The sequence below is a fragment of the Equus asinus genome, chromosome 20 (genome assembly GCF_041296235.1).
Source record: "Equus asinus isolate D_3611 breed Donkey chromosome 20, EquAss-T2T_v2, whole genome shotgun sequence".
In the NCBI taxonomy this organism is placed as follows: Eukaryota; Metazoa; Chordata; class Mammalia; order Perissodactyla; family Equidae; genus Equus; species Equus asinus.
In genome coordinates this window covers 14,727,639-14,733,936 of record NC_091809.1, presented here as the reverse complement: position 1 = coordinate 14,733,936, position 6,298 = coordinate 14,727,639, and the positions used below count along the sequence as shown (strand labels likewise).

The following is a 6,298-nucleotide window of genomic DNA, read 5'->3' as shown; positions in this document are numbered from 1 at the left end:
AAAGTCACCAGAATAAGTGGGTCACTGAGGCTCAGCTTCCTGAAGATGTCAGAGCTCTTGCCCCCCACCCCCCGGTGGGCGGAGGGAATGGGCGGAGGGGTGGGGACCGCCAGCCCAGGGCCGCCACCTGCACCTCCGCACACTGACGTCAGCGTCACTTGAGTCTCGAGCCCTGGTGGCAATGACCGAATTGCCACCAGCTGAGGTCATTCACACACCGCCCCCCCCCCCCCCCCACCGCTGTCGCCGTCTGTTTTTCTCTCCACAACAGTTTGGATTCTCTCTGTTTTTTTAATTGTGGTAAAATATACATAACGTAATATTTATTGTTTTAATCGTTTTTCAGGGCACAGCTCAGCGGCAGGAAGCACATTCACATGGTTGTGCCACCGTCTCCACCATCCGTCTCCAGAACTTTCCATCTCCCCAAACGGAAGCTCTGTCCCCATGAAACACTGACTCCTCACCCCTCCCCCAGCCCCTGGCCCCCCATCCACTTTCTGTGTCTGTGGCTGTGGCTCCTCTGGGGACCTCCTGTGAGTGGACCACACAGTGTGTGTCCCTCTGTGTCTGGCTCACGTCCCTGAGCATCACGTCCTCCAGGTCCCTCCACGTGGGAGCAGGTGTCGGGATTTCCTTCCTTTTCACGGCTGCGTAATATTCCAGGCTGTGACGGACACACTGTGTGGATCCATCTTCCGTGCGCGGACACCCAGGGTGTTCCCAGCTTGGACTGGTGTGGACGATGCTGCTGTGAAAACGGGTGTGCAAAGAGCTGATCTTGGCACACAAGCACCCGTTCCAGCCGCCTGTTTTCATTTCTCTGTCGCCGATGCCCTGAACAATGTCAGGACCATCCAATCCTCTTCTCGCAACTTCCAAGGGAGGATGAAGACGGGGGAAAGGCCTCAGGGAGAAGAAACGCAGAATTTCAGAATCTCATGGGGAGGGAGAAGGAACCCACATTTATAAAGTACCTACTATGTGCCAGGCTCTGGCATCTTTAGAAACCCTCTCAAGTGAAACAACTTTGACACAGCTGGGAGGTGGTAAAAGCCCGGCTACGAGCCTGCAGAGGGCACACCCTTTCCACCTCTGGCTTGCCTGGCCCTGATGACGGGCAGCTCACCACTCCATCACTGATTCAAAGATGAATTAGCAAGATGCTTTCAGAGGAAAGACACCGGGGGTGGTAAAATGTGCCCTCCCTCCACTTGAGATGCTCACAAAAGATCTCTGGGAGAAAAGGACGTTGACCAAGCACATGCAGATCTTCCCAAGCAGAGGGGGAAGCCATGCAAAGGCCCTGGGGTAGGACTGAGCTCTCTGTGTCCACTAGGCTGGGACAGGGGGCCCAGGGGAGTGTTAATTTCGAGCAGAGAGAATGTGACTCTTTCCCCTTCCCCTCAAGGAATGCTGGTCTCCTGCCCTCTCTGTGCCTCAGTTTCCAATCCATCCCCAAGGACAGACCCCAGAGAGTCCGAAGGTCCCTCCGTCCCTCTCGACCTCCCCCTTCTGGGGACTGGAGTGCCCATGCCTCATTTGCATATGCAGATGAGGCCTTGGGGGAGGAGGATTCTGGGACAATCCAGGGCATTTTGGGGGGCATTTCACTGGTTCTGAGCAGAGGAGGTGCTGGAAGCCGTAATTGCTCTAATTTCCACTCGATAATCAGGCAAATCAGGTGGCAAATCTGGCCACTCAGCTCTCTCATGGTCCCCGGGTGACACACAGTCGGCAGAGCCACGGCCCTGGGTCCAGGGAGCTGGAGAAGGAGGGTGTCAGGCTTGGCGGCCTCCAGCTGCTCCCCACCAGCTGCCCCCCACCAGCTGCCTGGCTGAAGACCCACTGTGCGGCCAGCTGCACCCGCATCCTGTCCCCACTGTGATGGGAGGGGACTCGGGCAAACTGGGGCCAGGTGTCCTGGGTTCAAATCCCGGCCCGCGCTCAAAATGTGCACAGTGCCCGGAGTCGGGCAGTGCACACAGTAGGTGCTTGATAAACGCTCCTGAGGTTATTCCGTCACTCGATACCCCTCCCCCAGCCTGGGGGGTGGCCTCCTGTTGCCCCATTTTGTCAATGAGTGAACAGAGTGACCCTGGGCTCACTCCCTGCCCCACAGGGCCTCAGTTTCCCCATCCATACCGTGAGGGCAGGCGCCGGAGAGGTCTCAAGCCCCCATTCATTCATTCATTCATTTGTTCAACACATTTGTTCAGCGCCTACCTGCTCTAGACCCCGGAGACACAGCGGAGACAGAGGCCCACTCCAGCCCAGCCCTGCAAAGCAATCTGCACGGAGAAAAGGGGGTGATTATTTAGAGGGGGGACGTTGGGGGAGATTTGGCTAAGACCTGGCGTAGGTGAGGGAGGCAACCATTGAGATCTGGGGGAGAGCGTGCAGCTCGTGCAAAGGCCCTGGGGCCGGGCTCTGTCTGACATGTTGCAGGAACAGCGAGGAGGGAGGTGGTCGGTGTGGCTGGAGCAGAGTGACGGAGGGAGGGCGGGAGGAGGTGGGGCCTGGGGCGACTTCTGGATGAAGGGGATGCAGGACAGGGTCATGGCCGAGGATCCTAGACACACACCGAGACAGACTTGGGCCTTGCCCATGGCTGCCCGCTGTGCAAAAGCCCCCATTTGTGCCCTTGTCCCTGAGATTTCTGGGTAACAAGCAATTACTGAGTACCTACTGTGTGCCAGGCACTGTTCTAAGCCATGAGGATTCAGCAGGGAACAAAACGGCGCCGTTTGGTTGTGAAAATCAAAATGAAGAAAACCAAGTCAGGCAGGGCGAGAGGACAGAAAGGGACGGCGCGTTGTTGTGGCCACAGAGGTCAGGGTGGGACTCCCTGTGGAGGTGGCATTTGAGCTGAGACTTGGAGGAGGGGACGGGCCCTATGGAGATCTGTGGGGAGAGCATTCCAGGCAGAGGGAACAGCAAGTGCAAAGGCCCTGGGGCAGGACAGGCTGGGTACAAAACCGCACATTCAGAGACACCGCCAAGCCCTTAACAGCAGCCCCCCAACATCTCAGAGTGGCGCCTCCTCCTCCAGGAAGCCCCTCTGGATCTCCAGTGCTTCCAGATCAGAGTGGCACCCACGGGGGGGCAGAAAGAACAAGGCAGGGAGGGTGGGCGCCAGGCTCAGAGGCACCCAAGCAGAGGGCAGGGAGTGGCCGTTGAGACCCCACTCACTTGGCCAGGTCCCAAGTCACTTGCCTTAAGAGCCATCCAAGCTGGGGAGTCTGAGCCCCTGGAAATGGCAAAAAGCTGGGGTTCAAATCCTGCCTCCATTTCCTGGCTGAGCGGCCAAGCCATTTCTCCCTGGGCCTCAGTTTCCACGCCTGAAAACGGGATGGAACCGTACGTGTGTTCTAGAATCGCGGGGCTGCATACAGCAGGTGCTCAATCCATGTTAGCTCATCGTTGGAATTCTTAACACAGGCACAACATGGGGCATTTTCTGGGCAGCCGGCCCGGGGATGCTGTGCAGTCTCTGGAAAGGGCCACACCCTCTCTGGGCCCCAGTTCCCCCAAATCCTCCAGGAGGGCATTTCAACTGGAGGAGGGGGTCCAGGAGAGGAGCGCCCCTGCCCTGCGAGGAGGCAGGGGTCAAAGGGCAGGGGGCAGGGGAGGGTCAGAGCCCCGCCACGCGCACACACCGACGCCCCCCGCCCCCCGCCGGCCGGGCTCGGGCGGTTAGCTCTGCGGAGGGACCAGCTGGGCGGCTTGAGCCGGCGCATCTGCCGCCGAGCAGCTGTCGTGCTGGGGGGGCCGGAGGGGGACTCGGGACTCGGAGAAATCTGTCCGAGGAGAATCACGTCCGCGCCGCCCAGCTGCCGGCTCCGGCTGGGGGGACACCCCGAATCCGCGCGGACCCCGGCCCGCCCCCGCCTCCACCGGGCTGCCCCCACGTGCCTCCCGGGGGCGGGGGCATCGGGGAGGCCCTGACGTCACAGGCCGCTCAGCCAATCAGAGCTGCCCTTTCCGAGCCCCCCGGGGGATTCCCAGGCCACAGCCGGGACCCTGGGCGCGACCCAGCAGGGACGACCCCCCAACCTGGGCTTCGAAGAGGGCGCGCCCCGGGCCGGGGAAACTGAGGCTGGGGTTCGCCCGAGAGGGGGCGCCCCCCAGGCGACCCCTCCGAGCTGCTGACCCCCTCCCCGACTCCGGCCTGGCTCCACTGCGGCCCAGAGAGGGACAGGGACCGGCGGGGGTCACACAGCGGGGCGGCGAGGTGGGGAGCGCAGCTGGGGGCGTGCAGCAGCGGGGCGGCGTTTTCCTCCCCGCAGGCTCCGGGGCCCGGCCCCGCCGCAGCCCACCCCAGGGCCCCCGATGGCCGCCCGGCCCCCTCGGACCCGGGGCCGCAGCCCGGCCGCGCAGGGATGAAGGTGTCGGCGGCCGCGGGCGCCCGCAAAGCCCGCACTGGATCGCGCCCGGGCCGGAGCGGGACGGGAGCGCGGCGCTGCCCGACCCGGCCTGAGCGGCGGGGAAACTGAGGCCCAGAGGGGCGGGGGCTTGGCTCGGAGCCCCACAATAGGAGGGTGCTGCCGGCTCCGAGGCTCAGCCTGAGCTGTGAACTTCCTGTCCCCTCCTCCGGGTCACGGCGCAGACAGTCGGGAGCCCAGGGCAGGGACCCGGGGCAGCCTGGCCTGACCTTGCCCTGGGGGGGCATGAAAGAGCCATTCATGGCCGCCGAAGGCTGGGTGGCAGCTGAGCGGCCCGGGGGTGGGGCCTTCCCCAGGGCCTTTGTCCAAGCCCGGCCCCGCTGCCCGGTCTGCCCTTCCCGCCACCCCACCGGCATCTGTCTATGGTCCTGCCCCGGCCCCCAGGTCACCTCCACGTGGTCCTCCCGGACCCCCACCCGGTCCCAGCGCCCCCCTCTACCTCCGCCTCTGGGTCCTCCTGTCTCGGCTGCCAGACGGAAGGCAGGGAGCCCGTTGCTCCTGTTGAACGCTCAGCCCGAGACCTGGCACACAGTAGGTGCTCAATAAATGCTTGTGGAAGAAATAGGTTGCAGAGGAGGCCAGTTGGCCCAAGGCTGCAGGCGAGAGAGAGAGAGAGAGAGAGAGAGAGAGAGAGAGAGAGAGAGAGAGAGAGAGAGCACGCCAGGGTGTGGAGGCGGGAGGAAGGCGCACAGCCCGGATGCCAAGCCGAGGCCTCAGTGTCCCCAGGTGGGCGGGACACACGGGCTGCACGCAGCCAGGTGGCATCTCATTTGCCTGGGACTCTGGTTCGGCCGGAAAGGAGGGCAGGGCCAAACCGCTGGCAGGAAGGCCCGGCTGCTGGCGGAGGTCTGTGGTCACCGGCTGGCCCCTGGGCAGACGCCACCGTCGCCAGGGAGGCTCCAGGCTGCCCAGGGCCCAGTGGTCCCGAGGAGCACGGGTCAAGCTCTCCTCCGCATGTTCCCACTGCCCGTGGGGCCGCTGGGAAATCACACAGCCTGTCTGGGCACCCCGAACTGCTGGGAGCCATGGGTGGGACCAAACGGGTGAGGGACACGTAGGAGTTGATCAATATCCCACAGCAAGAGGACCAAGGCTCTCTTCCCATACTTCTGTGACCTCCGGCAAGCTCCTTGACCTCTCCGTGCCTCAGTTTCCCATCTACGGGAGCCTCGTGGGGCTGCCCTGAGGAGCGAATGCATCACACTTATGCATCAAACGCTCAGAAGTTGCCTTAGCGCACAGTAGGTGTGCAAGAAATGTCGCTAGATAAATACATAATCGTAAAACGTTTATGGAGCGCCTGCTGTATACTGGAGATGCCCAAGGGACCAAGAGAGCACGCAGGCCAGTGGTGGAGACATACACAGTCATGCGAGGCGGTCCCTTGGCCAGAGAGGGACACTGGGGCCCTGAGAGGGGCTGTCTCTGTTCTAAGGTCGCAGAGAGCGGGAGAGATGACAAGGAGGTGTCCCAAACCGGAAGACCGGTTTGTCCTGGAGTCCCACAGGCAGGGCCCAAGGGGAGCTGCGGCCCCCCTAGGAGCCCCCTCCGGCCAGGCCCACTGGGCGCCAGGACAGGGGACAGCCTCCGGGAGCTGGGGGCCACGCCGAGCGCCACACAGCCTGCCCAGGTTCCAAGCCTGGTTCTGCCACTTTCTAACTGGGTGACCTTGGACAAGACGCCTCCCCGTGCCTCAGTTTCCTCACAAGTCCACCGAACGTTGTTAAAGGTAATGCTTGTGGACCGAACAAACGACCTCACGCAGGAAGGGGGCCATGGGGACCACGGGGGCTCCTGACGCGCGCGCGCATCCTCGCCATCCTCCCCGGGGGAGCTGACGGGGGATGGGTCCT

The 6,298-nt window shown here is 62.8% G+C and overlaps 1 long non-coding RNA gene across 1 annotated transcript; it reads right to left on the bottom strand.

Moving 5' to 3' along the window:
• Positions 1-274: 274 nt before the first annotated feature.
• LOC106832386 (uncharacterized) lies at positions 275-5,069 on the bottom strand. Its single transcript, XR_006516162.2, has 3 exons — positions 4,885-5,069; positions 2,227-2,291; positions 275-907 (listed from the first exon to the last, which is right to left on the bottom strand). It is a non-coding gene; the product is annotated as an uncharacterized lncRNA (long non-coding RNA).
• Positions 5,070-6,298: the final 1,229 nt, after the last annotated feature.